A 26,033-nucleotide genomic window follows, 5' to 3' on the forward strand; every position below is an offset into this window, starting at 1 on the left:
CTGAACCTCAACCAATGGAACCATCGCGGAAGCTCGGGCTTGTCCCATCAGTGTATATATGCTCTGCGAACCTCTTCGAGTGCACGAATGCTTGTTGACCCGACATAGGCAACATCCCCTATCAGCACTCTCTGCCACACACCCAATCTGCAGTTTTTCAAGAACTATATTGCGTGGTGAGAACATCCTGCCATTGAGATTCTCTTCCCCATGCATTCCTAGAGCACCTCCGTGGGTCCTGCTAAAACAGCTTGTTAAACTTCAAATCCTAGGGATTACGAGGAAGTTCCGTGTTTCATCCATTTGCCTTAAGCAACTTACCCTATCGCGCTTTTTTACAGTACACGGTGTTACTTCACACGTGTATACCGATGGCTCTGTTACCCCGTGTGCCTCCGCCGCCGCCTTTGTCATCCCGCAAATGACCATCGCTGGATGGTTTAAATTAGACCACAAGTCCACTTCAACTGCCGCAGAACTTGTTGCTATCCGCGAAGGAATACGATTCCTTGCAGGAGAGCCTCCGCGCATATGGACTTTATTTTGCGACGCCAAACCCGCTCTTCAAGCCATTGAGTGTGCTATGAGATAAGGCCCTTATTATATTTTAGCTCTCGAAATAGCAGAACTTCTCGACATTGCGACAAAAAGCGGCCACCATGTCTCCTTTCAGTGGATACCTGCACACTGTGGCGTGATAGGAAATGAACAAGCAGACGCTGAAGCTAAAATAGCTGTAAATAATGCGCCAGAAGTAAGCATTGCGTTCTCACAAACAGACAGGAACGCCCTGCTTCGGTGCGTCATGCGGAACTCTACACTTGAGTACTGGACCAATCCTGATCGACGACACAAGAGACTGCACAAATGGGACCCAGAAATGAAGTTCCGCATGCCTCATAAACTGAAGAGGAGTATAACGAGTATGACACACCGGATTCGTCTTGGTGTTGCACTCACGAGGCGTTATACGCATATCATCGGCTGCAGTGACATTGGTCCCAACTGCGATCGTTGCCAAACGCCAGAAACACTTGAGCACATTTTTTGAACATGCGCAGCGTACGCGCGAGAACGGCAGAGCCTTATTTCTACTATTCAAAGAGTGACTAAAAGACCAATATCTGACGAGATTGTATTAGGTCCTTGACCTGACGCCAACAGCGCAGCTGTGGTCATCGGAGCGACTATAGCCTTCCTTCAAGCCACTGGACTCGACACACGACTCTAGTATGACCTCCACATGTTGGAGATGTATATACGCACCTCCTTATCATCATCATTCATCGCTCTTTTTCTTCCCTCCCTCCCTTCCCCAGTGTATAGAGTAGCAGGCCAGAGCAAACAAACGCTCAAGCCGACCTCTTTGCCTTTCTTCAAATAAACTTCTCTTTCTCTGTTCATAACATATTTCATTTAACACAACAGACTTTTTAGCTTTCACACAGAAGCGAATAAGTCATGTCGTCTCACCGGACGCGCATCGACATACAAATGCGAGTCAAACAGATATCAACGAACACTACCGGCCGCGGTGGCTCAGTCAGCTAAGGCGTTACGCTGCTGAGCACGAGATCGCGGGATGAAATCCCGGCCGCGGCGGCCGCATTTCGATGGAGGCGAAATGCAAAAACGCCCGTGTGCTTGCGTTGTAGTTGTAGTGCACGTTAAAGAACCCCAAATGGTCAAAATTAATCCGGAGCCCTCCACTACGGCGTGCCTCATAATCAGAACTGGTTTTGACACGTAAAACCCCAGAAAGACGAAGAACCGCACACAAGCTCTTTAGGCGTCATAAATTTTCTTTATTCTTAGTTTGACGCTGGTAAGTATATTTGCTTACTTTGCTCGACACGCAGAACTTATATTACTTTGCCCAACTTAACTCATCTTATTATAACTTACATTGTAACTTGGAAAGCACAAACTTGACGCTGGTAATTGAAAAGCGCGGTGAATTGCGGGTGTGCGTTGCTTCATTCGACGTGCGTGGCATCACATAAGTCATGCCAACTGAAAGACGTCGCTGGTGGCCTTTCCTTAGCATCCTTTAACCATTTAAATGAAGAAACAGCGAGTGTGGCGCTGGATGGCGTTCTGGGTATGGTCAGACATGTATCACCACGTCGAGATGACCCCATTGAACGAAAATAGAGGAGCGGCACGCATACATGTTTTATGGAAGTAGCAGGAGCAGCAGGATTTCGCAAAATGCCTTTGCAGAACGCCATTTAAAGAATTGCTTGCTGCGTTGGCTCGAAGTGGATCCATTTCACCTCGCGGAGGTTGCGGAAGGTCACCCTGTTCAATTTTTAAGCCACCGTAAATAACATCTTGTACCACCCTTGACATAGAAGAGTTGCACAAGCCTCGCTCTAAAATAGGAGTGCCCGAAGAGTCTAGAATCATACGCTTTAGGAAGTTGAGAAACCTTCCATGATTGAGTAGAGCTTGTTTTCGCTGAACGCCGAACTTGTTTGACCAATCGCGCCAAGCATGAAATGGATCGGAAGCCATGTATCCACGCGGCCATTGGGTTATTCTCAGTGAATTGCGGTGTTTCGGTAAAGAAGTCGTTTTATCTGTGTAGGTCAGACCGTGCAATCTTTTTTCCTTGGAATTGACACCTAATTATTTTAAGACAAGAAGAACGAGAGATGAAAACGAACATGATATACGTAACAAGAGAGAGAGTAGGCAGTTGTATGGCTTACGGTTCTGTGATGGTATACCATATTCTTATTTATAATAAGAGGATCAGGGATAAACGAGTAGGCCACGTAATGCGTAGGACATATAACCTGTGGCCCGTTAGAATAGCAGAGTAAGTGCCAAGCCAAGGAAGATTCGGTAGACGGTGTAATATCAGAAGAGTTGCGTGCGCTTCTAAAGGATTTTTTTTCGGTGGGCACCTGGCAGGGTTATTTGCAGATGTTTGGGAGAGGGCTTTATACTTGAATGGCCTTAATTATAATAATGATAAACATAACAATATTTATTTTTAAAACCGCATTTGAAGAAATATGAGATAGGCAAGGGTTCATGCTTTCAGGATAATGAACAGAGAAAGCATTCTGGTGGCTAGGTACCAGGCTTTATTTCCCTATTCAATGCGCTTTAAGGCACCAAAGGATCGCGTTTCAGACACGTGGCAATATCAGCTTTACTATCTGAGGCAACCCCCGATCGTCCACAATAAAACAAAGTGCTGCTAATGCAAGCTACGTCAGCCGCGGTTACGTGGGCTGAAAAGCTGAACTTTCTTTACTGCATTGATGGGGTCTCTGGTAAAGTTGAAGACCGCAGGAAATTTAGAAGGTTAATTTTTAAAACTTTTTTTTCCCAATTAGCATCAATTTTTATATCATGGTGACGTGCTCTCCTCGAACGCTTTCGCGTATTGAATCACTGAAAGTTTCTGTTCACTTTTCAAGCGAAGCTTTCTTTGTCACACCCTCCCGGTGTTTACTGACCGTGGCTGTCGCTGTCTTGGTGAATAGTTCATACTTAAAAAAAGCAGGAAGAAAAAAAAAATTGGACCACATTAGACCTAGCACGGGTGGGCGAGAGCGCATGCGTGTGTGCTAGTTCCCTTTACGCCTAAGACGCATGAATGAAATGGGCAAATTTAGAGCGTTCGATTAACCGCTTCACGAATATTTAGTTTTCGCTCTTCGTTTTTTATTGCGATAGCAATTATATGGACACTTCTACCGGATTTCTGCCGTCGCCGTCGTCGTCGCCGTCGCCGTCGCCGTGAGGTTCAATATAGATACAATCTTCGCCGCGCGCCGTATGCCCGAGCGGAAGCGTGCGGGGACGCGCGCTATCTCCCACGCACAAGCAAGGAAGCGGAAAGCCAGCGCCGGAGGGAGCAGGGGGGGGGGGCACTTCTCTGCCAACAACCGCGCTCGTCGCTCGTCCGCACAGTCTCTTATCTCTCCCACGCGCAAGCAAGGAAGCGGGAAGCCAGCGCCGGAGGGAGCGCGGGGGGGGGGGCACTTCTACGCTGCCAACAACCGCGCTCGTCGCTCGTCCACACCGTCTCTTATCTCCACATGGCTGTGACCTTTATGCGCTGTGCATTCGCCGCTCAGTTTCCGTTGAAGCGATAGACCGCACGTACCTTCGCCCGCTGCTGCGGCGTATATATGCGCTTGCTGCCAGCGTTTTGACAGTCGTTGTCTGCAGTCATTCAGTGTGATCTATTCATGTTTGTTTGTGCGCGCTCACACCACGCTTGTTCCATCAGTTAGTAATAGTCGGGCCACATTTTCCAACGCACGCTACACATGCAATGCTGCCCGGGTCGGCAGTGCAGCGCTACAGGTGTGTCCCTTCGCACGCGCTGCCCACGGGAAGCGCTTCTCATCAACACCACCGTTTCACACGCGCCTCCTCGTGGTCATCGAGTCTCTCTTCATGTCGGTCTACTTACGCCACAGCACACCTGCTTACTTAATCAGCTCATGTTTACTACAATTCATATTGCTGCCAAAGCCGCTCACCTTACTTCGTATGACATTGCTGTGTTGCTATCGCATTCATTGCTTCGCCCTTAGGGCGAAACTGTGACATTTTTTTTTATTTACATTACGGGCTTCTTGTTTTCTTCTGTTGAAATTTTCTCAGTTTTTTTATACCTCTTCGCTGACAGTTCTGAATGTCTCAGAATACCTGATTCTAGGCACGGCAGCTCTACAGAGCACAGGAATGAGATCGTAAAGTGCAGGCCAGATTACCACCGCAAAAGTATACCGGCAACATAGACGCTCGAGCGCCACATATCGGATGCTCCCGGTGGAACGCATTCGCTGTTGTATCTTTTGTTTAATATTCGTCGAGAAACGGGAAGGCAGAGTACCCGAGAGCCGGCTGTCCCAATGCCCGGTTAAATAGCTGAAGCTACACCCTTTCCCTATTTAACAGGCACACACATTCCGCATTCACAGAAACGTACAAAGCCAACAGCAATAAATGTGCAAACGGAAAGCAAACTGTGAAGAATACATTGCCTATTTACTCTACAAAACAACCCTTCAGTACATACTTTATATGCACATAAGTACTTTGCAATCTGTCCGTACACTGTGCGACCCCGGTCTGAGTGAAATGATTATAGTTTAGGCAAAACTTCGTTTCATGCACAGAAGTCTTCGAGCTGCTAGGCGAACTTAAATGAGATAGCATCTGCTTGCACAGAAATCTGGAATTATGGCGCTGCAACAACAAAACACACAAACGCGGTTGTTTTAAGAGAAGCAGCTTCTTTTCCTTTATTAAATGAGAAACATTGGGTAGTTGGACCACAGGAAAGGCTCCCTATCGCGGAATCATAGCTAGGAAACACAAAGAAAAATAAAGAAAAGCAATGAAGATAGAAAACAATTTCAAACGTCTATAAAATAATAGCAGAACATTAACAGAGGGAGAACGTAGATCACGGAGAAAATAGAGAACAAAAAAGAAGAAATGTTATAAGAGTACAACAGCAGCAACACGAGAAAAAGTGACGCGCGCGTCTTCTCTACATCATACTCGTGCAAGATAAGCAAAATTGAGCACTCGACCTTAATGCCGTGTAGCGATTCTACGAATTTGATCAAAACCAAAGAACAGAAGGAGCAGCATCATGTGTAGCCTCATAATGGCATCTGCACTGTGACCAGCTTATAAAGAAGCAAACGATGTTGTATGATATAACTTCTCAGTGGAGGTTGAGAGTTTAAGAAACAAACGAACAATCTGAAACGCAATCTTTTTTAAGAACAAGTTGTTTTCTCCCCTTTCTTCTTCACAATACACTAGGGCATTCTTGATCCTCGCATAGATCAAACATGCCTCCGATTAAAACTGTTTTCACCTGTTTCTAAACGCTGGCCTCCGTAATGGAATTCAAAATGATTTTAACGTTTTACTGAGTGGATTCAGTATGAGCAGAAAAATACCTTCCTCTTCTCCAATGAGGTTGATGTCCCCCCTTAGGAGAAACGCATTCTCTCTAGTAATTCTGTCGAACGATTTCGGGCGCATTGCGAAGTTGAAGCGCATCACTTATGCTTAAACTGAATTTACTATTTATCTCCGAATTCTGCGGTCATCAATTTAGGCACTAGATGGTCTCATCCTAAGGAAATCGCATTTGAAGCACCAAATATTCCCCGAGTGCCCTAGCTTTCCCTTAGGATTCGTAAAGCGTACATTTAGATACATCAAGATCTCTTGAAAACTAGGTTTACATTCTCTGCAATGGCTGAGCTTGACGTATCATGTGCGACAGGTCTGACAAGATCTGACAAGCCATCCACTCCACATCTATCTATTTGTAGCGAAACACGAAAAGTTTTTCAGGTATGTGACCTCCCTACAATAAATGAATTTACGATAGCCCTCCTGGAGCCTTTGAATGCGGCGAGCGAGGTTTATTTGTAGGAGCTACAAAACTTATTTCTGCCTTCAAGAAAGATAATACAAACGACTTTGAAGATATGAGCTTTCGTTCATATAACCAAATAGTTTGTGCAAAGCAGATACCTTATCTTTACTGTGTGGGTAAGGGTTTTAGCCACTACGTGGTATTCTCACTTTACTATTTGAATTATAAAGGCATTCTTCAGCTCACAATGAGAAAAATTTATGTTCTAAGGCTAACACGCCTGCCCACAAGCGTTAATTTTTCTGTCGAAAAATGGGCCTGGTCAAACAAAGTGGGTAATTCCCTGACGACGGTAATTTAACCTATCGAAGAGAAACAATAAGCTTCGCCTTTAAGAGTAAAATGCGATAGCGTTATCGGGACCCGTTCGCATCGCATCGTTCGCATACGGCAAGTAGGCTTCATTCACTGAAACGCTGAACGTGGGAAAGCCAGCTTACAAAGACCAAGCTTACACCGATCCCCTTAAAGTCGGCTTCACTTTTAAACTGAAATGCATTGCTGGAAAGACATTTTTCTAGGGGTAATATAAGTGGTCTTATATTAAAATGTGAAGGCCTTAGCACCTTTTTTTTATTAGTTTTGTACCGAAGAAGAGAGACGCTAGTGGGTTCAGCGCTACTGGATCAAAACGCTAGTGGGTCGAGCGCTCTTGATCGGCAACGGCTCTCGTGCTTGGAAGCTGTTACTGCGCTGACCGTTGACGTTGCGCTGCTTCAAGCTCCGCCGAATAAACACCTTTAGACTTTATTAATTGTTTGCTATTGCACCGACGCGCGCAGGTCTGGTAGAAATGCTGGAAAAGGGGTTTGTGCTTGAGTTTCCTCGTAGCAGAATTAGGTTTTCTCGTACATTCAAATTTCAATCCGATTGGTAAACAATCCGACGGCGAATCCGACGCCGAATGATAAAGTCATACTTTACCATTTTTTCTTGCGGATTTCACTGTGAGAAATTCAATTTTTGTTCACCAAAACCTTGAACCACGTGGAGGGCCTGCGTGGGTGATGTAGTTGGATCATTTTCTCCGCCACCCGCGATCACACGCCGGTTGCCGACGCCGGATTTTCTGCGACACGGGGCCCTAAACGCTGTCGCGTTAAAACACAGAGCGATAGACAACGAATTGGATCACACCGACTCACTCGTATTTGAACGCTTGTCATGGTATGTTTTCTGCGCCGCCGATGAATATGGATCCTGCGTTACTTTGCCGCACACCCCCGAGCGAGTCCGGTAGAATAAAAAAACTACCTGCAATACTCTTTCTCTGTCCTCTCACACACTGATTTCGCCTTCGCATGAGGATGGTGGCAAAACAGAGATTGGCTGAAAGTTTCGAATTAGGGTGCATAAGTACTAGCTAGGCCCACTAGACATACAACCAAACGGTGGGCGAACATTGTCTGTCGTGTACGCAGTGCGATCCTATGGAATGTTACTATGATTGAGAAGGCTTCACTTGTGTTTCAGCTGGTGAAATTTTGCCACACTTAAACAAGGGGAGCCTCAGTTTTCGCATTCGATTCCATTTTCAGTCAACCAATCATAAGGATTCATATAACTGTTTCTAAGAACGGCGCAGAGACGAAATATATGTTTCTGAAATGTAAATGACATAGCGATACAAAACGTTACATTTCTTACCTTTATGTACTATAATTTCACTGCGACATTCTCTGTAAGCGTTTAGTGAACTCTTCTTTTTTTTTAATGCGTCAAGAATCGACCCAAGAACTCGAATGTGATTTATGTGTGTTCAAAATGAATTTTCTTTAAGCGTAATCAGTATTTTTGCGAAGCACGAGAAGAATATCTTCTAGGCGGTATCGTATTGTGGCACCTATTCCTCTTGCTCTATTTCCCCAGCACAGAGCAGGCAGCCGGTCTGAGAAATGGCTAACCTCCCTGTTGTTCCGTCTATTCCTCTATTTCTCAAACACACCGCGAAACTTGTAAAAGAATGTCTTTTGATTATGTGAACACATTGTTGACTTGGTGGGGAACTAAAAATGGACGTTGAGCAGCTTCATCGAGCGAGCAGAAAAGTAGGAACTCACAAGCGTTACACTCGAAACCAAAGTTTTCATTCCGAACTAACACAGCTTAAATAAAAGAGGAAAACTTAAGTTCGCGAACGCTGAGAAAGTCCAATCAAGTCTAACATGACTTGGTCAAAAAAAAAAAAAATCAAGAAAGAAAGGAAAGAAGGAAGGAAGGAAGAAAGTAAGAAAGAAAGAGAGAAAGAAGAGAAACAAGAACTAAAGAAAGAAATGTAAAAGAAAAACAAATTAAAAAAACCTTGCATCTTTCGAATGAAAACATAACCACGCTGACTATTCAGAAATGCTCCAAGTAATGTTTTATCGATTTCGTTTGCCACGTACGAGGTACCGACTGAAATTTCGCACGCTGGTATTTCGCGTTTGAAACGTCCTTCAGGCTCCTTTTCTAGGCATTGCCATTCTTCCTTTATTGAAAGAAAGACCTGCTTGGACCTTGAACAGCAACAAGGTCACTTTTTCTTTTATTTTTAGTACAATTACAAATATACTAGAGAGTACAAGAGAGCCATGGCTTGCCGTTGGCAAAGCGGAAGTCTTTTGGGAGTTTGCGGTGGAGGCTGGGCCAACGTCGCGGAAGTGCGCGGCGCAACTCAGCAGCAGAAACGAGTATTGACAGAGCACCCGTCCTCCCGACCGCTTGCTCCCACCCGGGGCACCAATCACTGCTTCGGCGCCTCCGCGATCCGTTCACGCGATGCATTCGGCGCATAATCGGAACAGTAACAAATCTCGTTCGGGAGCAAAACACAGTCAGTGTGCCTCTCGGGCCTCAGGCGAGCGGGTCACGTGCCCGACCCGCAAGCCTTTAGCAGCGGGACGACTGCGGGACGAGGCATAGCGAGGCCTCCTATTCATGAGCACGGCTCGCGCTTGAAGGACAATTGTATAAACAGAGGCTGCCAGTAGCGTACGGAAGGTGGGCGCAGTATGAGTGAAAGGAGGGCGGGGATGGGGCGCGGAATTGGGCGTTGGAGTTGTACGAGAGGCGCGCAGCAGGTCGAGGAGAAAAGCGGAAGAGCGGCCGGCAATCTATGGAGAGCCGCTCTTTTCGCCGCTGCCGGACCGGCCGGGGTAAACAGATACCTCGGTCTTTCCATCCAGCTGGAGTGGGGAAGGAGACGGCAAAATCACGCAGGGAGAAGGAGTCCGGGAGAGACAAAAAATATATATAGAAAAAAGAGCACCACGTTCACCCGCTTGCCTGTCAGCACACGCACGCACTACACAGGCGGGCGGGCGGCGGCCTTAGCACACCATGAAAGCGCGAGCAGCGAGCGAACAGGCATGCCCACTCACGCCACTTTTGCCGGCACCGGCCCGAATGCGAGGAACGCCGATGCAAACATAACCGCCACGGCACTCGCCCGTGTGTTTCGCTGGGTCGAGACCGTGGCTGGATGAAGCGAGCCTAGGCGTGCTGTTAGGCGCGTTCCGCGCCGCGTATGGAGCGAGGTGGGAGAGAAGGGAAGGTGCGGTGAGAAGGCTCGGGTAACATTGCGTGCTGCGTTCGTTCCCTCTATCGCGAGTTCTTTTTTTCCCCTTTTGGGAGGGGGTAGACGGGAAGCCGGAATGGAGCTCGCGCAGCTGTACGGGAGTGCGCGCAACCACTTTGCGCAGATGAGTCGTGTTTGTTATGGTCCTGGTTGGTTGCGCGGCCCCAATAAACAAAGGCGTGCTTCCTGAAAAGGGTCGCAGCCAGCGCTTGCCCAGCACACGCTCGTACTTGTTCCGCATTTTCCCTCTCTGCCCACATTCTCCATCTCGCTATCGCGGAGCGATGCTAACGCCGGTGATGGATAATGGAAGCGAGAAAGCGCATGGTCAGACCGGTGAGATGGCGAAATATTCTCGCGAGACTTCGAAACTGACGTCAGATGAAAAAATAAGAAAGAAAGCAAGAAATAATGTACTTGACATGAAAGCTGTTTTTTAAAACCTTTTATTACCTACTCTTCGAACTCTCTTTGTGATGCAGCTATACAGGGTTCTTGTCATGCCATTGCAAGCGCTAGCTTACAACCTTGTATATATATATATATATATATATACTGTAAACAAGCGTCTGCGAACGCTGTTATGACACTTCAGCTGCGGAAGCGGATGCGATAAAATGGCGACACAAGCTCCTTGAATAATATATTTTACCTCTTTCTTTACTTCACAAGTGTGCCTGAAGTAAACACTTGGAGGGAACCTAACAGCGCAAAAGACGGGACGTAGACGACAGACTCAGCACCAACCAGCCCAGTTCAACACACCCCTAAACATTTGGAGCCCATGAACTGATTTTTGTATTTTTATTCCCAGAATACATAACGTTCGACCGCTATACTTATAAGATAGCCTGTTTGATTGAACTCACATGGTGAGTTCTACACTCATAAACAAAAATAAGCAGATCAAAAATGACTTTATTTAAACATCCGCCCCGAAGGCTCTTTTTTATTTCCTGAAAAACTCCATGCCTGGTAATAAAAGATTTATGAGAGAAACATGCCACAACTGGGCATTCTATATTCACCAAGATTCTCGGTTCTAGAGACAGCCAGCTGCGCCTGTCTGACGAGCGATGTTCCGAGCTGGAATGGAGGATGCCAAAGCGAGCGCGGTTTAATATGTATCCCCTTTTTTAGATTGCGTTCTAGGTGGTGGCCTCGATGTGGCGGGTCCGGGCGACTGACTTGCCTTATAACCGATGCGACGAGGCCGCGAACATTGGCAAGCTCTTCGCTCACTGTAGTGGTCGTGGTCCATGGAACGCATCAAGAGCGAAAGAACCTTTGCACCCCCCCCCCCCCCCTCTCCTCCCTCTTACAAAGTGCGCGTCCGCGCCATTTATCATTTCCGCAGGTGGAGCCGTGATCGATACACGCGTATTCAGGTGAGCATCTATACAGGTATACGTTGGTCCCACCACACCCATGGCGTCCCTGACGCGTTGCCTAATGCTATAGGCGGCGCGTTTGTTGCGTATCACGCCGCAGCATGGACACAGTAGGCGGGAAAGAGAATGCAGTTTGGTGGAAGCTGGAAGGGTGATGTCTTCCATCATCGTCACGGCTCGTGGCGTCGATTACGAGCCCGCTGGCACGGCCACGAGGGTTATAACGCAGCTCTTCGGTCGCGGTGCTCGCAATGTTAGGCGCAGGAGCGACACACCGACGAATAAGTGAGAACGACGGAGCAAGAAGAAAAAAAAAAAGATGACACCGATAGAGATCAAAGTAAGGACAGAAAAGAAAAGGGAAGAGAGAATGAAGGAAGCGAGGAAGGGTTAAGAGGGGAGAAGCAAGAGGAATGAGGCAGGGGTGCGAGAGCGATGGGTATTGCAGGGGAAAGAGAAAGCTACTCGCTCGTGAAAAACCACTCAGGAATTCAACCACGCCGGCAAGCGAGCGACTCGTGTGGGGAGGGCGAGATTGGTCGCGCGCGGGCGCATGAGCACGGCTTCGCGGAAGAGACCAGAGAGAGGGCACGAAGGATGAGAATGGCTCGATTCTTAAGTTTATTTTTGAGGTTATTTGTCAATGAGCCCCCTTTTTATTTTTCTTTACACGTTTTCGCTTGAACGATGCCTGTGTCAGGAATGGAAAGAGAAGAAGGAAGAGATTGTGGGAAGAGAGTGCGTTTGGGGTCAAGAAATTGATACAGACGTGACGCAAATGTAACGACAAAAAAAAAAAGAAAGAAGAGGATGGAGGACCACGCCGGGTGGCGAGGAACAAAGATGGAGGATCATAAAGGACGACTTGACGACCGATAAGCGGCGAGAACGGACCGGGCGTCGCCGAGGCGGACGCTGCCGAAGCTGGACCGTGGCGACGTCGGGCACCCGCGGCCCGAGCCACTGGCGGGAAGAAGAGGGCCGTAGTAAGCGTCCCTGTCAAGATTGATGGCTGTCGGAGAGCAGTTTCTTGGCTTGTTGAAGCTGCCGACCTTCCGCCGTCCAAGCCACGATAACCCCGCAGACTCACACCAGCGAGCGTGAGCTGGTAGATCCCGCAATAAGGAAGGCACGCTTGCCCGCGCTGCCAGCTACGAGGTTCTTTCTTTATACAGATAATGTATATATATATACGCCGACTAAACTTTGCGCTCGACTCCTGCTTCCTTTACTTCTTTATTCTTCTCAGCATGATTGTGGCTCCCCTGTCTCCTGCCATTCCTCGTCTTCTCTTGCTTCTCTTCAGAGCATTACGCGCATACGTAGTTGTGAACGACGAGCATTTAGAGTGATGTCACACGCGAGGTATTTTTTCTTGTGGGCGGGCGCCGTTTTATCGAGACGCTCAGTAAGACGCCAATATTTAGAGGGAAACGACGTTAATCAACGAAAACAAAAAAAGCAAAATAAAAAGAAACACACTTAGAATGCTTGAGCATTCATTGAGAGTGAACGACAGCCGAGAATGTTTGGAAAAGCTGAAACAATATACGGGGTCCTTTTTTTTATATCATACATAATTTTTTAAATCACCTGTGGCAGATAGCGTAATTCTAGTCCTTCAGCGGAGAATAATAGCACGATAAATAAGAATTCGTAATCGTTAATTACAAATTTTTAATGAAATAATTACCAAAGGTGAATTAATTAATTTTTATTTATTTAATTTATGGCACATATTGAAATTTACAAATTTTAGCTGGTGAGCTAGATTGCAATGCATATCCACTTGGAATGACTTCTAAGGATTGCACGGGTTCCGAGATATGCAACTTGCGGTAGAATGCACTATGGTTCCACTTACTTTTTTTAACAAAGCACCATTTTATACGGTGAAACACAAAGATAACTGGGACGCCCATGTATTTAGTCGCAGACTTTGGGAATGAATGTCTCTAAACTGTCATCCTGAAAATTCGTTCCAAGTGGATACACCTTGCGAACTCATCGGCTACAATTCGTTGATTGCAATATTTGACGTAAGTGAATGATTAAAAAATATCATGTAATTTTGTTAATTAGTCTATTATGCACTTCAATTTCTCGAGCGAATAATGTCTAGCTCCTTGAGTAATGCAGCTCAATGACAAAATTGTGCGACCGTTCATAGGCAAGCCTAAAAAAATTGTATGGTTTACAAAGAAAACACAGAATAGAAATTACAGAAATAAGGAGGACCGCATCCAATCGCTTCTTTAAAAAATATAAGAACATGGCGTGTTTAATTTAGAGAGGCACCGATTAAGGCCACAAGTTCTTACAGACACACTACTTCACTCGACTGTTCAAATGCCACCACTGCGCTTGAGTTTTGGGTTAAATAATTAATACACAAAACGATACGTTTTGAGACATTTTCCTTTAAAGCAAAGAAAGAACAAAAATTAGCATGCACAAATGTGGACAAGAAGATGAATACAAATATAATTGGAATGACGCTGCGTCTAATCAAAAAGGTGTACGCAATAACAAAGCTCGCGAGAAAAGACCTTCATTAGAACTGACATGGCATAATGAAGTAGGGAAAATGCGATCACGTCTTCAGACAGGAAGCTTCTGAACCCCGTAATTATATTTCTGTCTGGCAAACTAATTAAACCATTGTGAAGCAGCTCCTTCCAACAAAGAATCACTGCCTGCATGCAGGCTGTCATTATAGAATGACCAAATTAGTTCCCCGAGTTTCCATTCACTTAACATCGGTCAATTGGGTGCGACAGTTTTGATGATTGTTCATTTCGGAGTTGTCGAAAACAAAAGCAAACAATCTCCAAGCAAGGAGTGTTAGTGATCCGTGCCCAAGCCCCGCTGTAGTTTAGTAGGAATCGCGCCTACGCAGGGAACAAGTTGAACAGTGCGTAAACCTAGAGCCATATAGCAACATGGTTGGAGAAGCTGAGGATACCAGTTTCGGCTTGGCTAGGGACATTTGGGATCACAGCCTAAAGATGGCAACTTGAAGATCTTCAACATGGCCGTGCAATGGCTCTGGTAAGTTAGAGAAAGAGAGAGAAAAGAGCGAGAGAGGCGGAGAGGCGCTCTTCAATTAATACCGGAGTGGTTTGCCTGGCAGCATGCCTAGAATGCCAGTCCAGATCGGTGTGATGAAAAATGAAATGATTTACGAAGTGCACGACCCAGATACGCAACATACACAAACACACCTACTCAACAAAATACAACACTCAACACTCGACTAAAGTGCCTTATTGACCAGTCTTTAAGGAAACTCAAAAGTGATTTCTTTGCACGAGAAGCACAGGTAGTGCCAGTCCATGTGCCAAGGGCATGGGTTAGCTCAAGAAATCACATCCTTTTTTGACTGTTCAGTGTGGACATTAAGATTGTTCTCTGTAGTGTAAATCGTTTGCAAGCGCAAATTAAACGGGCTATATCTTCATGCACTTTGTACGCAGGGCACAGTGGCGACCTTATCCGTTTGATTTTAAATGGGAAATATTTAGTGTTTGCGACGTTTAGACGAATTCGGAGTACACATGTCAGATCCCGCATCTTAAGTCAGCATGGCATGCGAAACTCACACATAAATGCAAATAGGTTCGTGCTGCTGCTCCAAGTGATGGTGAGTTGGATTAGTCAGGTGAAATTTAGTCAACCAAAAAAAAAACCTCTTATTTGATTAAGTAACAGGCGACAGTTCGAGACGCTTTGGAATGGTGAGGTGCTTCTTCTGCTATATGTATTTCTTGGCATCTAGAGATAGTATTAATTAATATGGTTAACCTCCTGGACTTTTCCTTCTTCCTTCCTAACTGACGGTAGCTCGGGTCGCCCTGCATCACCGGTCAAGCGCCGTGTTATTAGGGGGCATTTCGTTCCCCTGCATTTTGTGCATCACAATGGCTGGTAATCTCCAAGCCTTGCCGTCTGTCATATAGAACTCCTAAATCCTACGCTAACTTATCACAAGTAGGCTCTTTACAGTACCTTGGCGTTCTCAGTTATAGTAAACAACTTGGTCCGACCATATTTGAAGCCTGCCGCTGAGGATTCGAAATCACTTGGTGACCATAAAGCGAGAATTATCTGTTTCTGCAGGCAGTTTGGTAAAGCGTACAAAATTGTTGCAGGAAGCTAACTTCAGTACAGATATTCTATTTGGTACTTCCACAATAAGTGACTCATGAGCACTCAAATCGGGTCTGAAATGAAGAAACTCGCTTTATCTAGTCGAAGTATTATCAATATTCTAACGTCACTCGCATTATCTCTGCTCTAGAAGTGCCGCTCTAAGTCGCTAGACAAAAAATGTCATGACTTACCCCATTAAAAAGTTACATTGCGGCTTTAAATGGCTTTCTCCTATTGCCACCGGTATACGCACTTCTCTTCGTCTAGCTAACTCCCTGAAAACTCAAGTCCGCCATGGCTCAACATTTGTCTTAAATAATTCTTCCCGTCCCGCAGCTATTAAAGAATAGAATGGTGTACTTGAAGGTTTTGTTCTTGAGTGCAACCTGATAAAACAGAGCTTTAATAACAGCTCTTTATGTTTCAGCTTTGTAAATAACTGTCATGAATTTGCTTGTACAGCTTATTCTTGCTTTTTTTAGCACTAATCAGCTTGCATTTTGTAGTATTTAGTGGAGTGTTATAATGTTACTTGTTGCATACGCTTAGGAGTATACTAATGATGAATGTGATGATAGTATCCTAAGAGTATTTCATGTATTATGATTTCTACTACTGCTACTAATACTACTACTACTACTACTACTATTACTACTACTACTACTACTACCACCACTACTACTATTGATACTACGTAAAGCTAAAATCACGAGCCTTCACCTCCCCACACCACCATCCCCATTGGTGGTGTGGGCAGGTGAAGGCTTAACCTAAGGAAAGCACAAGACTTTCTTCAAAGTACACATGCAGTATTAGGTAAACATAGACAAGCTGCCACAACGTTTCAGAGAAGTAATGCACACATATAAATACGGAAAATCTTTCATGCAACGCGTTAGCGAAAAGCACCAAGAGAGAAAGAAAGGGAATAAGAAAAAAACGAGGACGTTAGCCAGTGTAAGTACCGACTGGCTACCCTGTACTGGGGAAAGGAATAAAGGGAATAAAAGGTGATCTTGGTGCTTTTTTTTTCTAAAAGCACCAAGATATTTAACTATAGTACTGCGGTGCGAAAGCAATATTACTATAGGAGAATAGCGTGGAACTGCAAGTTCATTATGGAGCGTCCGCACTCCTTTCTTCTGCTTACTTTTCCCGTATCAGCCGAACACGCCTATACCACGCATACGCGCGCATGCGCAGAGTGAGAACAGACAGACCCGCCCTACATACACTCACACACAAAGCACGCGCTCTACGACGGCGGTCATTTGAAGGGAGCGAAGAGCAATGGCTCTCATGAAATCGATCCAGTACAGGAGCCCCGACTTCGGCTTCGTCAGCTGCTGCTGCTGTTGCTGCTGCTGCTGTTGGGGCAATGGTGGCTTTAATTATCTCCCAAAGGGAAATACCTGGCATCAGCGTTATGCCGAGCAAAAAGTCGAAGGAAAGGGATCAGAGCTGCAGCGAGAAAGAGAAGTTCGCGGTGAAGGAAGCGTCGAAGACCCCAAAAGCGTAAACTACTAACGGCCGAAATCAATTCCTAGCAGAGGCAGGTAAGAGGATTCGAAAGCACAGATCTGAAAGGGGGGGGGGGGGGGAGATTGGAGAGGGGTATTGAGAGCAAAAGAAGAAATAATAAAAGCAGCCAGGAGCGCTTGAAAGAAGCGGAAGGGGAAGGGGGCGGGGGGTGAGTTGGACAGGATTGGTATAGGTACGTCGAGGTTTGTGTGCGCTGACAATCGCGCGGCTTTTGCTCCGTATACGACTCTCGATGCTCGACAGAGCCGTTGGAATTTAAAGTACTGCTCACAGCTCTCCCCGTCCTCCGTACACCTCGGCAAGGTCAGCACCGGCAGCGAAGTTACCGGTCCACCGGAAAGAGAACTGGCTGAGGGAGAAGAGGCGGCAGAAACTATATGGAGCGCTGACGAAGCTTCCAATGTGCCCGGCCGCAAACATCCCGCTTTGAAGCCGTTACAGGCGTGTTCGGTGAAATAAAGAGACGGAGGGACAAACAGGTGCTCAAGCGTAAAGAGAGAGAGAGAGGATGCAAAAAAAAAAAAGAGACGAAGAAGAAGAAAAAGAAAACGACGCAAGCAATGCCCCGGGGGAAAGTTTGCCGACTCCGCAGCAACGAGCTTCCCGGCGAAGCCGCGGAGAAAAGACAGAAGAAAGGAACGTGCGGGTGAGCGAGAGAAGAAAGCCAGCGACGACGACAACGCCGAGCCACGGGACCTCTCGCCTGTTGCCGAACTGCCCAATGAACGAGTCGTTATTGACGCCAGGCGCAGTTTGCGCGTTCGGGCTCACGCCGCCAGAGTTTGTTGGTTTTGTTGAGCCCGATTACAAAAGCCGAAGCGAGAGTGCGCGAGCGGGTGCCTGCCTGCCTGCCAGCGCGACAAATGGGCGAATCGCGAGAGATCGATGCGACGGCGAGCGCGCATTTTAGCGCTTCGCGAATTTCGCCGCGTTCGTCCCTCCCTCTACTCGGCGTGGGGAGCGAATAATTGGTCCCGTTTCGTTGTCGGACGAATTTGTATTGAAAATAGAACAAAAGCTCCAGGGCCGTACTCGTGACCCTAGCTTGACGGCCAAGTTCCTGCATCCAGAGTTTTGTGTTTCAGCAAAGCGAGAAAGCGGCCTAACGGAGAATACGAATAAAGAATCGAGTGAACAGGCTCTGATTATAGTGGATGGAGATAGAGGGGACAAAAAAGAAACATTCTTGCGAGCTCTCTTTTGATACACAGGATTGCGCAAAGCCATTCAATAAGCCTCAGCAACTGTCATTACATTCGGGACAAAGAAAGAAAGATGAGCTCGGGTACCTGGAAAAGCGGTGCAAACAGGCGTTATCAAACGCGCGTGCGTCGACTACTTGATGTGGCAATCGCCTTCTACGATGTTCGCCTACGATTAAATTTCCACAGAAGTTTGATTGTTACCAAGGTGCCGCATTATGTATATATATATATGTATAAAATGAAACTAATGAAATAATAAAAAAAAGAACGTAAAGCATTGGAGCGCTTATTAACTTGTCTAGATCGCATCAACTTCAAGCAACCTAACGTGGAACAGTTTCGAAACACTTAACCTACGCACGGCCTTTAACCAATGCACGGTCTCGCGCAGCCGAGTGGTGCGCATCGTTGAGCTCGTATTTCTTCAATGTCATTCATTATGTGGAACCTCCAGCAAGGTTCACGAGTGCGAAGGTTTGAATTAGGTGCACTGTGGATCCTTCATGCTTTGTAAAAATAACTTAACCTTGCACTCGGCCGCGCCGCGCGTGAAACAGCGAAGCTACCTTGAAGCTCTGGAAACGTTGAAAACCGGGCTCGTATAGAATGCAACAAATTACTCGACGGCTGAAACGTGCAACAAGCTCTGGACGCAACGCTCAAAAGACGTGACATGAAAACCGGATTTAAGAGAGAACGCATCCGCATTGGTTAGCGTGCATGCGCGCTCAATATTTTATTTCTTTCCTTCTACTCATCCTCTAGTGCACCTTCCCCAGTGCAGGGTATACAGCCAACCAGGCTCTATACCTCATGAACGTCCCTGAATTTCCCATTTCCTTTACCACTTCTCTTTTCTCTCTCCTCGGTTAGAAATAACTGGTCTACTCCTTGATTTCTTCGTCAATTATTTAAGTCGAGTTGCTTCAGTTCTGAAACCTAAATTTATTTTATTGCGTTGCTTATGTCTCTGTCAAAGAGCTCTCGCAAAGCATATTTGCTGAGAGAATCAGTGGACAATTCAGGGTGGTAAGTATCTATATTCGTGGCTTCACACCTACACACGCACGCACGCATGCACACACCCACTCACAACACGCAGACACACGCAGGTACGTAATACTCACGGGAGCCCGCGGAAATGCGACCTGGGCAAAAATTCTACCATTTCCTAAATGCCACCTTTAAGCGAATACTTTTATAACCCTGCTCTTAAGGATTAAGCCCCTGGGCATACTTTATTCGCCTCATTCCTTAAACGCTCCTTCCACCCGCCCCACCGCCTTCCGCATTCTAGTACATTCAACTGAACGCACAGAAAACTCGCGAACACGTCGCTAAACGAGAATTCAAACCCCGGTGGGAAATCAACGTTTCTAAATGAGAGACAAATCCGCACTATAAAAGATTAATGAAGAAAGAAAGGAAGAAAAAGAAATTTGCAGGGCAGCAAATTGGAGCAGTAGGCGCGCGGAAATACGGTCTTTCTTATTTAATCTGAGAACGAACTGAATGTGACCTAAGAGGAGGGCTATGGGATGGAGAGCAGTGGAGGACGGCTAAGAGACGTTTGCTTCTTGAGCGAAGACCATTACTTAAGTGCAAAAAAGGGGCGCCCAGCACATAAGGCATGGCGGAGAGCCAGCTCGAACGAACCCGCGGGAATTCAAAGAACAGCGCGGTGTCGGAGGGAGCCACAAAGAGGAGCTCGCGGGAAGAGGTGATGACGTAGAAAGCGAGGAAGAGTATGCGCAGAAGAGATAGAAAAAAGGAGAATTCGCTGCCACCGAAGAGCACAAAATCACAGCAATGCGAGCGGACCCCGAACGGGTACGAGGGCCTTCCTCGCAAGGCCTTCCTGCCCATGGGGCCTTGGCAAATGGAAAAAAAGTCGCGCAGCCTGCAGGCGCTGTCTCATAGAAGCATAACGAAAAAATTTCGAAAAAGAAAGGACATATATATACCACCATGGAAAGGAACATACGTACACAGAAGCACACGCAGGTACGTAATACTCACGGGAGGTCGCGGCAATGCGTGGAGTCAAGAAATCGACGACAGTAGCAGAAAGAGAGAGAGAGAGAAAGAAAGAAAGGAAGACAAAAAGTTGGAAAAAAAAGGAGGATGGAACATCCCCGACGACATTCACGTCAACGGCTGAAATTAGAACGAATGGGACAAAGGACGGCGGCGTCGAAGCGCTCATTTTGAGAAAGGCCCTGCTGCCTGGGTGTGCGCACACCTATTTATGTCATTGATTTGGTCTTCTTTTCAGTCACGCTCCGTGGGTTGTCAAAGCTTAGGAAACGGAAAGAAGTAATAGAACACAAGAAGTGAAAGACGAGCGACAAAGAGGTTAATGTACGAAAGAAGCCACTGACATCAAGGAGGCCACTGAACTGTCGGGTGCGGGAAGGAACAAAGCACGAGACTACTTGGAGCGATAAAGCAACAACGCCCCCCCCCCCCCCCCCCTCCTCTTTCTAAATTTCTCTCGCTGCCGTCGAAATAAGTGGGCTGCAGTGACAGCGATGAACCAGGCTTCAGCCACGACACGAAGATGAGAAGTGAGGCATGAAGGTGACAGTTTATGTTGGGCCATCGAACTATATTCCTCAACTCGGTATCGTGAAGTTGGCCCGAAGGCGCCATTTAATATATATTACAAGGAAAGCCGAAAAGGAGACTAAAAGATAAGCAGTTGGCAAGTAAAATTACGAGCACTAAAATAATTCCACATTCGGTAAAGGCTGGACAGCAGAATAGCGGAAGAAGACGAGAGAGGGAAAGCTTGCGAGCAACAGGGAATGCTGCGAGAGCGAAGCAATGATGAAAATGGAAAGCAAGAGCGGCGCGCGGAATACATATAGAAACACAAGCAAAATAACAACCGCTGGGGGCCTTTTCGGGACAGGAAGCCAATGGCCAAGTCATAAAGAACGCGGCGGTCCAGCGTAGAAAAAGTTTATGCCGGCTATAAGCGCATTTCAAAGAGAGGCCAGAAACATGAACGCCAGCTGTCGTCGACGGATTTGAAGGGCCCGGTTGCAACGCCGTCGGGCGCGCTTGACCGGCTGACGATGCGAATGGTCATGAGAGGTCGACCCGCAAACTACGCCCAAACGATGGTTTGCAATGGATGAAAGTCAAAAGCGAAGTAAACAAAGCGTAAACTGGAGACACGAAGTAAAGAACCAGTTAGGAAACGAAGAGAACCAAAGAAATTGAGAGAGAGAAAGAGAAAGAAACAGTCTTAAGGTCCACACATCCGCCCCAGCGTCGGGTTTTTGGTGATTGGTCTAGACAGACGCTGGGTTGCAGGCTGCGAGGGAGTGGGAGACTTCTAGCTCAATCTCTTCGAAATGGAAAATGTGAATCCTGGCTCGAAAAGTTTACATGCCAACCAGGCGAGCTTCGTTTTTTTTAGGAATATAAGATCTTTCATCAATATTAAAGCGATCGCTTATCTTGTGTTCCACGAAAGCAGAGCCTGCGCTTAAGAAACGCCCGCTGGAAAATAGCATTGGCATCAATATAAGGTCCACTCGGCACAAACAGGTGAAAAGACCTTGCGACTCTCAAAGGTTACTCGTCTGCATTTTTCTAAGGTGCTATTATTATTATGTATTGACTCTAGTACAGATATCCAAACGTCTAACTCGAAAACAGGGCATGAACGAACGGAAGGACACGAAGAGGACAAAGGGGCATGCATTCTCCGGCTGCTTGAAACGTTCGGTTTGTTTTCAGCGTAGAGAACATGTTGATAAACTGGAAATGCGTCAGTATTGCTTAACTCTTGCACGCGAATGCCTGCCGGTTCAGTCGTTGCTCGATCTCCGTTATATAAAGCAAGGACTATCCTGATTAGAAAATTGGTGTACGACGTATGATTATGATATGCTCGGAACAGCATTCCTGCATGTTGGCGTCCTGAGAATTTTGCATAATGTCGCGGTGTTGCTGCCCATGTGACTACTTCTGAAATTTAAAATCTCATTGTTGACGCGGGACCAACTCCCCACTTTTGTGTTGCCCTGGCATGCACGTTCCGCGAAACAGACAACAGAGAGTTTTAGAATAGGGGCCCCAAACATTTAGGGGACCCAAAGAAATAGCCTCGACACCACTGCGCATGCGCGAGACGGGAACTGCGTTTGGCTTTTGCGTTGGGCAAGCTATTTCACCGATTTAGCGGGAGCCCCAAAAGCAGCCCCAAAAGCTTTGCGTCAACAAACATGGCGGCACCCATCGAAGCGACGGCTCTTCGAGTACCAAACTGGGCTTGATTCGTGGTAACGTGCGGAGTTCGTAAGCTAGGTGAAGTGACTGTGGTTATCGCTTTCTCTCAACTAACGTGTGTAATGAAGATTGATTTATTAGACGCCGCTGATTCCAAATTCGATTGTCGATTTCATGGCTAGTAGGCTTAACGTGGATTAGCTTGGCTGGTGAAGGCACGTAAAGTTGGTTACTCAAGATTAAACGTAACAAATCGCTTGCTGCTAATAAAATAACCTCTCAATTGTAATTAAATGCAAAACAACGAAAGACAAAATTACTCTTATCATAAAATGGTATACTTTATTTTATTATTTATAATAGTTTTTCTTTGACACCGTAGTGGCGCTGGAAGCGCAAGACGCTATTCTCAACCGCAAAGCCCTATTCTAAAACTCTTCACTCCCGCATGCCCCAACGCTAACACCCGCAAAGCTCTTTGGGGCCCGAAACATTTGGGGCCACTAGTCTAAAACTCTATAATGTCTGCTGACTGATTCTGGTGGTGTGGTACGGTTACTTTGTATACATGGCAGCGGAAAAGATGGAGACGAATTGGAGAATAAGATACAATGGCGCAGCGTTGACATATGCTTGGCTCCTGTGGGTGTTTGCCCTCACCTGATTCAAGGCAAGCATTCGCTTTATCTCACAGTAACGCTGACACAAGCGGCACTGACGGATATCGCGTCACCCCTCCTGCTATTTCCGCTTATGCGTTCTCTCTTGCCATTTTACGGTGGGCAAGAATAGTGCATTGGAACTATGAAGACACACGGCTGGCTTCGGCATTGTGCGCTATACGCACGCTGATGCCAATACCTCTGCGTCTACGTAGCACTGGTGGTGCCATTTAAAATTTTTATAGGAAAAAACGATTTGTCCCCTTCGCAATGCTAAGAGAGAGATGCACTGGTATTGCACTTCATAAGTCTCAACGCACTGAAACATATGACAACAACGCCCTGCGTGCAAGTACGTCGAGCCCGGGGGCGGAGGGTAGATACGGTGCTGGAAACGTACATTTCTACAATTGCGCTCGTGTCCTGGCTAGTGGAAGCCGTAGATTGGACTCCAGGCTCATACCATTGTGAAGCAGAGGCTAACAAAAGACCCCCGGAGCTCAAAGCCACGATGTCCCACTAGTAGGCCATACGTACAACTAGAAATGCAGGAAAACAAGATCGTGCTTATCTTTTCTGTATTTTAGTCAATGCGCGCGCTGCAACCGAAACGTCAGCGGAAAAGGTCTGACTTAAGTTCCGAGGCTTTCTGGGAGGAGCTGCTAATGGACAGTGTAAGCCAAATGGCTACGCTCATAGGAAATTGCCGCAGGACCACGATGCTATCTCATATTTGCCACATGTTGTGCATTGTCATTGTCTTGTCACAAGTTCGCCCCGAGTCTCGCACGTTGTCCTTGAGTCAGAACGCAAGGACACTTTGTAAACGCTGTCTCTATCAGAAACCGTTAGGAGAAGACCGCCAAAAAGGCGACCCATTTATTATCCACAAAATCACGCACTTGCTATACGAACCAGCACACGCTTATGTATCGTATATGTGTCTTGTCTTTATTCATTCACTTTCGCAGGCGGGGTACATGACCTCACAATGCCTGTGTGATGCAAGCGCGACGTTATCTCTACATATAGAGCGAAATGAGGCTCGTAAAACTAACCAGGCCTGCGCAAGAGCGAAGGAACAAATAGTGACGAAGCGCAAGGGAAGTCAGTCAATGAAGAGGTTGCGTACCTTCTAGTGCTTTTGTGCAACACCGTTCACGTTCATAAACTGCCCCATGGCGGAGCCATCTCCCGACGAAGGCCGTGAACGTTTGCGCTTGTCCAGACAACGCAGGAAAAAAAAAAGAAGGAGCACTAGCTTTTGGGAGACGGTGTCGGGTGGGTGCTAGAAACGGGCCTGACCGGCGCCATATAGCTACAGGACAAGCGATGCAAGCTTGCTCTCAGCTTCTCACTCGCTTGTTTACCCTCGTGGCGCGCTCCGAATGCGCTCCGGAGCAAACACATCTCCCGGTGACGTCAAAATCCATCACGGTCGGAAATGACGAACGACGGGAAGGCGGTTCACGTTCCGCCGGAAGCAAATCTAATAACCCCCGCCTTTGTTACTTCCTCCCTCCCCTTACTGCTCTCCTTCCGCACCTCATACACTCATAAAACCTCTCCTTCGCTCCAGGCCCATCGCTTGTCGCGCCCTCCCCTGTTTTTTTTTTTGCAAATTTAGTCAGTGTGAGCGGGCGTGAGGAAGGAGGCTGGAGCGCGCCGACGCTCATCTCCAACTTCCGAGGCCAAATTGCCGCGCCGGTAATTGGCAGCAACCCCCCCCCCCCCTCCCCCCCGTTGCAGACGCGCGTTGCCTCCTCTCGTGGTGAAACAACTTCGTCGTCCTACGACGGGGCATTATCGTTACAGGAATTTCAGGCGCAGCGTCGCAAATGGTCTGTGCGACCCCCGTGCCCATGTGACGCCGCGGGAGCAAGCGACGGCTCAGGGGCCGGCGCACTCTCGCTACGATGGCGAGGAGGAAGAGGACGACGACGACGACGCCACTGTCGCGTATCGCGCGAAACGCCGCCGTCGATGACTATGCGCGCGGCGCAGTCACTGCGTTGACGGTGCAAAGGTTAGACACGTGGAGAAGGAATAAATGAATAAGTTAACGGGACCAGAACGCCTCCGTGCCACGCCATACAACCCCATTTTCCCGACGCATAAGTGCGTCGGTGCTCGAAGAGGGTCGTTGTTGGAGCGACAATTGTATGCATCGCCCCTTCACGATTCGCTGGTAACGATGGAGCACTATTTGTCGCCGAGAGATGGCGCGATTCGAGCGGAAGAAAGGAAGTCGATCGACGGATGATTCTTCCGCGGTCTGGCATTTTTCCACTGCTCGTCCTGTTTTGTTTACTTTTGCTTTTATATACTTCCCTTATATTTCATATTTACTTTGAGGTTCTGTTTTTTATGGGGGCTTCGCTGAGTCTGCACACGCGAAGGTAAACCGAACGGTCTGAAAACAAACTGCCTGCAGTTAGAAACTGGGAAAGAGTGGCGTGAAACAATAGCCCTCGTGCATGAGACCAGAAAAGCCGAACTGTACTAATGTAACAGATACTTGAAGCGTTATGAAATATGAAAGCAGTGGCTCGTACATTTGTGATATGTTCTACTTGCGGACGAATTTTTGCGGGAATATTTACCACATGGGACAATTCTTGTTTCTTATAGTGAATATAGCTACAGGTACGAATCGATAACAAAAGTCAACCTACAGTGATTTACCACATTGCTGTTATGATGAGAAAAGCAAGGGACGTACCTGAGACATTAATAAAACAAGGCAGTCACTCAGTAACGAGTGCGTAATGCAAATTGGTGAGATGGCTAAATGTACCAAGCGTAACGAAGCGAAATCTTATTATTTGCATTGAAATCGACAGC

General features: G+C 46.8%; 1 protein-coding gene across 1 annotated transcript in view; it reads right to left on the reverse strand.

Annotated features, from left to right (window-relative positions):
* Positions 1–26,033, reverse strand: part of LOC119455699 (protein turtle homolog B-like) — a 298,519-nt gene that overhangs the window by 116,744 nt on the left and 155,742 nt on the right. The window lies entirely within an intron of this gene.

This window comes from Dermacentor silvarum, chromosome 6 (assembly GCF_013339745.2).
Source record: "Dermacentor silvarum isolate Dsil-2018 chromosome 6, BIME_Dsil_1.4, whole genome shotgun sequence".
Classification (NCBI taxonomy): domain Eukaryota; kingdom Metazoa; phylum Arthropoda; class Arachnida; order Ixodida; family Ixodidae; genus Dermacentor; species Dermacentor silvarum.